The 10,574-nt window shown below is 38.7% G+C and overlaps 1 pseudogene; it reads right to left on the bottom strand.

Annotated features, from left to right (window-relative positions):
- Nucleotides 1-8,605: 8,605 nt before the first annotated feature.
- On the bottom strand, nt 8,606-9,731 carry LOC104988649 (annotated as a pseudogene).
- Nucleotides 9,732-10,574: the final 843 nt, after the last annotated feature.

Below are 10,574 nucleotides of genomic sequence, written 5' to 3'. Positions count from 1 at the left end.
AGGGATGGGGAAGGCGATAAGTCACAGCAACTGTGCTTGCCAAACACCTGGTCACCTGAGCTGCTCAGACCTGGGAAGGGCACAAAACGCAGGCCCAACGGAGTCTGCACCTCTGAGGACTACCTGAGTACCTGAACCTGAGCGGCTTAGACCTGGGAAGTGCATACACCCAGGGCCGGCCTCAGACAGTGCCCAGCAGAGCAACCTAGAACCTAAGCAGTGTAGACAGGGAAAGCACACATGCTGTGAGTGGGGGCAGACCCAGTGTGGCCGAGATACTGCGAGCACATGCCAGTGTTATTTGTTTGCGGCGTCCCTCCCTCCCTACAGCACGACTGAACAAGTGAGCCTAAAAAAGTGTCCACCACCACTCCCCTTGTGTCAGGGCGGAAATCAGACACTGAAGAGACCAGCAAAGAGAAGAAGCTAAAATAGAGGGAACCTCTTTGGAAGTGACAGGTGCAATAGATTAAAACCCTGTAGTTAGTACCGACTACATAGGAAGGGGCCTATAGATTTTGAGAAATATAAGCCGGATCAAGGAACTATCTGAAAATGAACTGACCCCACACTGCCCACAACAACACCAGAGAAAGTACTAGATATATTTTTACTATCATTCTTTATTTTTTTAATATTTTTTAATTTTAAGTTCTCTATTACTCCTTTAATTTTCATTTTTATAACCTACTATTACTTTGCAAAAAAAAAGAGACCCTATTTTTTAAAGCAAACTTCATATATATATATACATATATATATAATAATTTTTGTGACTTTTTTCCTTAAATATTGTATTTTTGAAAATCCAACCTCTACTCTAGATTTTTGATGTTTGCTTTTTGGTATTTGTTATCAATTTGGTACCTTTACGAACCCAATCTTCAGTACCCATTTTTATTTGGGAGTGAGATTACTGGCTTGACTGCTCTCTCCCCTTTTGGACTCTCCTTTTTCTCTACCAGGTCGCCTCTATCCCCTCCCTCCCCCTTTTCTTCTCTACCCAACTCTCTGAATCTCTTTGTGTGTTCTGGATGGTAGAGAACATTTAAGGAACTGATTACTGGTTGGATCTGTCTCTCTCCTTTTGATTCCCCCCTTTATCCTCCCGGCTACCTCTGTCTCCCCCCTTCTCATCTCTGTATAACTCCTTGAACATCTCTGAGTGGTCCAGACTGTGGAGTGCACATAAGGAAGTGATTACTGGCTAGTTTGCTCTCTCCTCTTTTGATTCCAGCTCATCTCATTTGGGTCACCTCTATCTGCCTCCTCCCTCTTCTCTTCTCCATGTAACTCTGTGAACCTCTCTGGGTGTCCCTCACTGTGGAGAAACTTTTCATCTTTAACCTAGATGTTTTATCAATGGTGCTGTATAGATTGAGAAGTCTTGAGGCTACTGTAAAAATAAGACTGAAAACCAGAAGCAGAAGGCGTAAGTCCAAATCCTGAGAACACCAGAGAACTCCTGACTCCAGGGAACATTAATCAAGAGGAGCTCATCAAACGCCTCCACACCTACACTGAAATCAAGCACCACCCAAGGGCCAACTAGTTACAGAGCAAGACATACCATGTAAATTCTCCAGCAACACAGGAACACAGCCCTGAGCTTCAACATACAGGCTGCCCAAAGTCACTCCAAACCCATTGACATCTCAAAGCTCATTACTGGACACTTCATTGCACTCCAGAGAGAAGAATCCAGCTCCACCCACCAGAACACCAACACAAGCTTCCCTAACCAGGAAACCTTGACAAGCCACCCTTACAACCCCACCCACAGTGAGGAAACGCCACAATAAAGAGAACTCCACAAACTGCCAGAATACAGAAAGGCCACCCCAAACACAGCAATATAAACAAGGTGAAGAGACAGAGGATTACCCAGCAGGTAAAGGAACAGGATAAATGACCACCAAACCAAACAAAAGAGGAAGAGATAGGGAAGCTACCTGATAAAGAATTCCAAATAATGATAGTGAAAATGATACAAAATCTTGAAAACAAAATAGAACCACAGATAAATAGCTTGGAGACAAGAATCAAGAAGATGCAAGAAAGGTTTAACAAGGACCTAGAAGAAATAAAAAAGAGTCAATATATAATGAATAATGCAATAAATGAGATCAAAAACACTCTGGAGGGGAAAAATAGTAGAATAACGGAGGCAGAAGATAGGATTAGTGAGGTAGAATATAGAATGGTAGAAATAAATGAATCAGAGAGGAAAAAAGAAAAAAGGAATTAAAAGAAATGAGGACAACCTCAGAGACCTCTGGGACAATGTTAAATGCCCCAACATCCGAATCATAGGAGTCCAAGAAGAAGAAGACAAAAAGAAAGACCATGAGAAAATACTTGAGGAGATAATAGTTGAAAACTTCCCTAAAATGGGGAAGGAAATAAACACCCAAGTCCAAGAAACCCAAAGAGTCCCAAACAGGATAAACCCAAGGCAAAACATGCCAAGACACATATTAATCAAATTAACAAAGCTCAAATACAAAGAACAAATATTAAAAGCAGCAAGGGAAAAACAACAAATAACACACAACGGGATTCCCATAAGGATAACAGCTGATCTTTCAATAGAAACTCTTCAGGCCAGGAGGGAATGGCAGGACATACTTAAAGTGATGAAAGAAAATAAGCTACAGCCCAGATTACTGTAGCCAGCAAGGATCTCATTCAAATATGAAGGAGAAATCAAAAGCTTTACAGACAAGCAAAAGCTGAGAGAATACAGCACCACCAAACCAGCTCTCCAACAAATGCTAAAGGATCTTCTCTAGACAGGAAACACAAAAAGGGTATATTCAAACCCAAAACAATAAAGGAAATGGCAATGGGATCATACTTACCAATAATTACCTTAAATGTAAATGGGTTGAATGCTCCAACCAAAAGACAAAGACTGGCTGAATGGATACAAAAACAAGACCCCTATATATCTTGTCTACAAAAGACCCACCTCGCAACAAGGGACACATACAGGCTGAAAGTGAAGGGCTAGAAAAAGATATTCCATGGAAATAGAGACCAAAAGAAAGCAGGAGTAGCAATACTCATATCAGATAAAATAGACTGTAAAACAAAGGCTGTGAAAAGAGACATTGAAGGATACTACGTAATGATCAAAGGATCAATCCAAGAAGAAAATATAACAATTATAAATATATATGTACCCAACATAGGAGCACCACAATATGAAAGACAAATGCTAACAAGTATGAAAGGGGAAATTAACAATAACACAGTAATAGTGGGAGACTTTAATACCCCACTCACACCTATGGATAGATCCATTAAACAGAAAATTAGCAAGGAAACACAAACTTTAAATGATACGATGGATGAGTTAGACCTAATTGATATCTATAGGACATTTCACCCCAAAACAATGAATTTCACCTTTTTATCAAGTGCACACGGAACCTTCTCCAGGATAGATCACATCCTGGGCCATAAATCTAGCCTCGGTAAATTCAAAAAAATTGAAATCATTCCAAAAATCTTGTCTGACCACAGTGCAGTAAGATTAGATCTCAATTACAGGAGTAAAACTATTAAAAATTCCAACATATGGAGGCTGAACAACATGCTGCTGAATAACCAACAAATCACAGAATAAATCAAAAAAGAAATCAAAATATGCATAGAAATGAATGAAAATGAAAACACAACAACCCAAAACCTGTGGGACACTGTAAAAGCAGTGCTAAGGGGAAAGTTCATAGCAATATAGTCATACCTCAAGAAGCAAGAAAAAAAGTCAAATAAATAACCTAACTCTACACCTAAAGCAACTAGAAAAGGAAGAAATGAAGAACCTCAGAGTTAGTAGAAGGAAAGAAATCTTAAAAATTAGGGCAGAAATAAATGCAAAAGAAACAAAAAAGACCATAGCAAAAATCAACAAAGCCAAAAGCTGGTTCTTTGAAAGGATAAATAAAATTGACAAACCATTAGCCAGACTCATCAAGAAACAAAGGGAAAAAATCAAATCAATAAAATTAGAAATGAAAATGGAGAGATCACAACAGACAACACAGAAATACAAAGGATCATAAGAGACTACTATCAGCAATTATATGCCAATAAAATGGACAACGTGGAAGAAATGGACAAATTCTTAGAAAAGTACAACTTTCCAAAACTGAACCAGGAAGAGATAGAAAATCTTAACAGACCCATCACAAGCACAGAAATTGAAATTGTAATCAGAAATCTTCCAGCAATCAAAAGCCTAGGTCCAGATGGCTTCACAGCTGAATTCTACCAAAAATTTAGAGATAAGCTAACACCTATGTTGGGGTTTTTCTCCCCGGGACTTGGAAATGATGAACCTGAAAGAATGACACGGACAATCTCTTGCAAGGACTGACAAGTTTATTTCTGCAGTCAAGATTTTTTATAGAAGCAGGAACAAAGAGCTTAAAGTATACGGCCAGCAGAGCACATGCGGAGTTAACACATAATCAATAAAAACATTTAAGGACAGTGCGCTCTAAATGACTCATGGGCTTATCCCACAACCCGCTCTCACAAGTAACATCCCTATTTATTATTAACTCTTGGCGCCGGGCATAACCAAAGGCAGGAAATGTTTTTCTGTCTGCAATGCAAAGTCGAGTACCTCTGGCCCTTCGCCATTTTCCCAAGGACTTTCTCCTTTTACGGCTATTTTGCACTACGCTTCCCAACATATCCTCCTTGTTTTTAAATTAAGCATGGTGGCTGCTGGTTGGACTCCATTGTGGGAGGCATGGAGTCTTGAGTAGAGACTTCTGTATCCTATAATCAATGACAAAAAGAGCAGGGTGATTAATACATATATAAAAATATTGGTTCCTGAAAGCCAAGCTCTAGGGTCTAGAGACGATAGGGTTTTGGTTTAAGTATCATAGAATTGAGTACTATACAATTCCCTAGGTACCCTAACTTGAAAATTAGCATCTTGTTGTTTCAACAAATTGGTGTCTAAACTTGAGTTACTTGTGAGGTCCTGCAAATCTGCCTTAACCTTATTCCAAGGATATTCAGTGCTATTATAGGGCATATTAGTCAGACAAAAAGAAGTAAAATTCCAGTGACAGCGTATACGTGTTCGGAAAGTCAGTTGCTGCATTTGATCTCTTGAGTAGATAACCACAGTTTGTAACTCATTAATTCGTGTTTGTAATTGCTGATCTATTTGAGCTTGTCGAGTCCACAGATCATGAGAGTCTTTGTGCCAAGCAGCGATAAAATCATGATTTTGTATAGAATTATGTAAAGCCATACCAGACAAAGTTCCTAGAGTCACAATGGAGATAAAGCTTAAGATGCCTGCAATAATCCACCCAAGGATGTGCTTTGATCGCCTAAACCCAGTTTTCAACAATACAGAAAGAAATACAGAATCAGTCCAAGGCTCAGTTAAGTTTACGGGAAGCCATAACTGAGATCTTTGTTTAACTAGTGCAATGCTAGCATTGTGATATGAAATGGTGTGATTAAGGCAGGTATACAATGCACATGCAGTACAATTGACAATCTTGGCTGATAAGTCAATATCAAAATGCCCTACAATAAACAAGTACAGAAGGTGAACACATGATTGAATATAGCCAGTACTGTTGTATAGGAAGGTATAATTAGAAGGACGAAACACACCCATAGTCCCATAAACATTAGCAAAGTGCTCTAAAGCTGCTGGAATTTTTCAAGTGTGCCATTGCTTTGGCCCCACAATGGGGACGACAATCCTGGGTTGGGGGGGTGATAAGCCCCCATTATACCAATTCAGCAATATGTCCTTATCAGTCCAGAAACTTGTCTTGGATTTATGAAAGCCTCCAATGCTTGATCTATTAAACCAGGAGCAATTACGATGTTCCTCCTGTTCTTCAGAACAGTTTACATTGCCAGAAACAGCTTATCTGGAGTCATAGGAGTTCCAGTACTCTTCAGTGTCTGCTCAGCCTGACGAGTCATGTTTTCACTTGAGCCCATGTCAAGTAAGGATTCAGATGATGGCGTTTCCTCATTGGCTCTTCCAGGGTCATTGACGAGACCCTTCGTGTCAACTTCGTCACTTCCCGAGGGAGTCTGGTCTTGGGGTCCTTCTCAGTAGCAGACATGGCAAAGGGGAACCCAGGGAACTCTCCATCTGCAATGACAAGACCATAACCCTTGTCTAGGAGTCGTAAGATTCCTGGCAGCCACTGATTAAATTGCTTATACCATATTGGTGTATTGATTTCTAATTTGCTGTTTTTGTCTTCTGCAAAATGTCTATCTGCATGAGTATCAGAATTATTTTTTGTTAAGTTTAAAAAATTCAGGGAATAAAGAGTTAAAGATAATAGTAATTGAGGGTTCATGGGATAAGAAGTGTATCTCCTCTTCCATATTCCCCCTTTCTGTTTTAATAAATGAGTTTTTAGGGTGTGGTGGGCTGTTTCAATAATGGCTTGACCCTGAGGATTATAGGGTATTCCTGTAATGTGTGTGGTGTTCCATTCTGATAAAAATGAGCAAAAAGAATGCGAGGTAAATGCAGGTCCATTGTCTGTTTTCAAGACAGAAGGAATCCCCATAACGGGGAAGGTGAGTAAGAGTGCGGAAATGGCGTGTTTATTGGATTCTGAAGAGACAGGTACTGTCCAGATAAAGTTGGAAAATGTATCTATTGAGACAAAAAGTAAAGAATATTTTCTTTAAGGAGCAGTGAGTGAAGTCAGATTGGTAAAGGGAATTAGATTGTTGCCCCCAGAGATTAACTCCTGAAATCGTAGTTCGTAAGTGCAGAGGGGTGCAGACATCATAGGTTTTAATAATATGCCGTGTTTCAGTGAGAGGAATATGGTATTTAGAGTGCAATCTGTTAGCATTGGTATGAAGATTAGCATGTTTGTCATTGGCAGATGTAAAAATGGGAGCTATGAGCCTGTCAACAGCATCATTTCTTGCGACCAGAGGGCTAGGTAAACTTGAATGAGCACGTATATGTGCAATAAAGAAAGATTCCATATGTGAATGAATTAAAGCTTGAGTCTGCGAAAATAGAGTATAATTCTTCATCTAGGTTGTATAAAAAGGCGGTAACAAAATCATGAAAAAGGGAAGCAAGGTATTTGGAATCAGTATATACGTTGAAGGATAATGGTTGAAGTGACAAAAGAGCATATAAAGCATACAATTCAATTCTTTGTATTGAAGAATAGGTAGTGGGTAATTTCTCTTTGATATCAGGGCCGACAATCCCTGTTATGCCTTACTTGTTGCCATCAATGAAATAGGTGGGTGCATTGGAAATAGGCTGGGATGAAATGATATTAGTTATAATGAATTTAGTACATTGTAGAAAGTCCTATAATTTTCCTTTCAGTAAATGAAATGAGATAACATTCTGAAAATCACTTAATGCCATTTGCATGGTCAGGTTATATTGTAAGGCAATTTGTAATTCCTTTTTTGTCAAGGGAACGTGTATTGCATATGGATCAAATCCAGTCAAAGTTTGTATATGGCTTCTTCCTGACATAATTAAGTGCCCTATTTTCTTAATATATGTTACTTTTTTTTTTTAGATTGTTTAGTGTGTAAATATACCCATTCTATTGGGCTATGTTGAGCTATAATTGCAGTGGGTGAATGTTCAGTGGGGAATATATCTAAAGAAACTGGTTGATCATAATCTAGCCGAGTTGAAAAAGATTGTTGAATGTGTTTCTTCATTAAGGCCAGTTCTTCTTTGGCCTCTTTTGTTAGTTGCCTAGGGCTATTAGGGTTGGGGGATCCCTTTAAAATTTTAAATAGATTTTGTAAGGCATAGGTAGGGATGCTGACAGATGGCTGCAGCCAATTAATATCTCCTAGCAATTTTTGAAAATCATTCAGTGTGCATACAGACTGCACAGAAATTTGAGTTTTTTGAGGTTTGATTTTAGATTCTTCCATAACATGTCCTAAATAATTAAAGGGTGCTTTCCATTGAATTTTATCTGGTGCTACAAGCAGAAAAGTAGTAGTAACTTCATTATATAACTGTTGCAAACAGAATTCAGATTCCATAGAAAGAAGTATATCATCCATGTAATGAATTATAAACGTAGTAGGGTATTTATCTCTAATGGGTTGTAATAAAACAGACATGAGATATTGGCAAATGGTAGGGGAGTTCATCATTCCCTGAGGTAGTACCTTCCATTGAAATCTTTTAACAGGAGCCATGTGATTTATAGAAGGAACTGAAAAGGCAAAACGTTTTCTATCTTTAGGGTGCAAAGGTATAGTAAAAAAGCAGTCTTGTAAGTCAATAATAACTATAGACCATCCTTTTGGTACCATAGAAGGGGAGGGCAATCTGGGTTGTAAGGGCCCCACAGGTGACATGGTATTACTAACATTTCTTAAATCTATCAATATTCGCCATTTTCTTGATTTCTTTTTTATTACAAAAACAGGGGAATTCCATGGGGAAAATGAAGGTTCTATATGAGCTTTCTGTAATTGTTCATTAGCTAATTGCATAAGAGCTGCCAATTTTTCTTTAGTTAGGGGCCATTGAAGTGTCCATACTGGGGTATCAGATTCCCAATTGAGGGGCAGTGGTGTTAACTCAATGGCCCCCATTAAAAGGTCCATTTAAAGAAATTGTGGCTTTCGTTTGTTCAAGAAAATCCCGTCCCCATAAATTTATAGGGATATTAGTAATATATGGTTTAAGATAAGCTACAATTTGATCAGGGCCATACGTTTGTAAATAGGATGCACTGACAAAAGTTTGTGTGGCATTAGCTTAACCCATTCCTAATAGTTTAGAAGGAGCCATAACCTTACCCCAATCAAGGGGCCATTCTGCAGCTCTAATGATTGAAATGTTAGCTCCAGTATTTAACATGCCTGTGAAATTCTTTCCCCGTATGCATAAAGTAAGCATGGGTTTCTGATGTTCCTTTAATAAAGTGGATACTGCAGCAGTAAGGCTGGTACTGCCAAAGCCTCCCTGCCGAACTTTATCAGATGCCTTCATTGGTTTAACATATGGCAAAAGTAATAATTGTGCAAAATGTTCTCCTTTTTGTAAGTATGCATTTCCCGCTTTCACAACATTTACCATAACATGTATTTCCCCTTCATAATCTTTGTCCATAACACCAGTCAAACCATTAAACCTCTCATTGTGCAGCTACTATGTCCCAAAATTAGTCCCATTGTCCTGGGTGGAATCGGGCCATAATAACCAGTGGGAATTTTGTGAGGGTTGTATAATTCTATTAGTTCCATATCATAAGGCCTAGGTATATCAATGCAAGCACTCTTAGATGTAGTTGCTTGTAGCGTCATAACATTAGGTTCTCCTTTTGTAGTGGGGCTAGAGGATGGCCCCTTTATTAGTTTCCCTGTTGTTTTTGCTGTGCATCGGGGTTTAAAGTGTTTCCATCCTTATCAAATTTAGAATGACATTCATTCAGCCAATGAAACCCCCTTTTACATCTTGGACATACTCCTGGGGGTCTCTTCCTATTAGAAGTAGTCTTATTTTTTCTGGCCTGTATTGGCAGGTGACATTGTTTTTTCATGTGGCCGGGCTTCTCACAGTTAAAACATTTGGTATTAGCAGCCTTTTGTACATTAAAGGTTTCCAATGTTGCCAGTTTTGCTCTATGGGACATAGATCCGATGTCCTTATATGCTTTCAAATATTCCATAAGAGAGCCAGTCTCTCGAATAGGTCTAAGCATGGATTGACATTCTTCATTAGCATTTTCAAAAGCAAGTTGTTTTAAAATAATATTTTGTAAAGTCACATCCTTAATAGATTTTTCAATTGATTCCTTTAATTTTCCTATAAATTGAGAATATTCTTCCTCATGTCCTTGAATAATCTTAACAAATGAACCATCAGAGTTAGTGCTATAAACTTTTGCTTATGCCCTGCAGGCAGTTTCTTTAATGAAATGTAACATCTCAAGGGTAATATTAGCTAGTTGCGCAATAATATCAGCCATGGCTCTTGTTTCCAGTGAGTATATCATAGGTTAAATTGGCAGGGTTACCATGAGATTGCTTGTCAATCATCAGTTGTCAGGCCTCATCATTAACTCACATTTGCCACTGCAGTAATTGTTGAGGATTTAAAACCGTCTTTGCTACCAGAAAAAAAATCATATGGCATCCAATGGTCAGCCCATCCTCTGAGAAATTCTATACAGTAAGGAGAAGTAGGTCCATACAGAGTGCATGCTTTCTTAAAGCTAGACAACATGCCAAAATCTAGATTAGCCCAAGTATATTGGCCTTGGGCAGGTTGATTAAATTGCATTGGGAAAGCAAAAGTGCAAGCAGGCATCTCCCGAAGAGGAGTGAAATGATTAGTACGAGCAAAGTTAGCAATTGCTGTTACAGGCGGAGCAGAAGGAAAAACCTTAGATTTGGGCTGTCCGTTGAATGAAATGACCTCCGTTCTAAGTGGCTTCAGTTTTGACATATCCTGTATATATATGTTTCTAAGTTGTTTTTCTAAGGATTGCATCTGATTGAGCATAACATTCTTATATTTCAAAGCACCTTGCGTATCTTGTTCC

This window comes from Bison bison, unplaced genomic scaffold, assembly GCF_000754665.1.
Source record: "Bison bison bison isolate TAMUID 2011002044 unplaced genomic scaffold, Bison_UMD1.0 scf7180017864139, whole genome shotgun sequence".
Lineage (NCBI taxonomy): Eukaryota > Metazoa > Chordata > Mammalia > Artiodactyla > Bovidae > Bison > Bison bison.
Note: the sequence above shows the minus strand (reverse complement) of the source record. Positions and strands in the feature narration are given on the sequence as shown.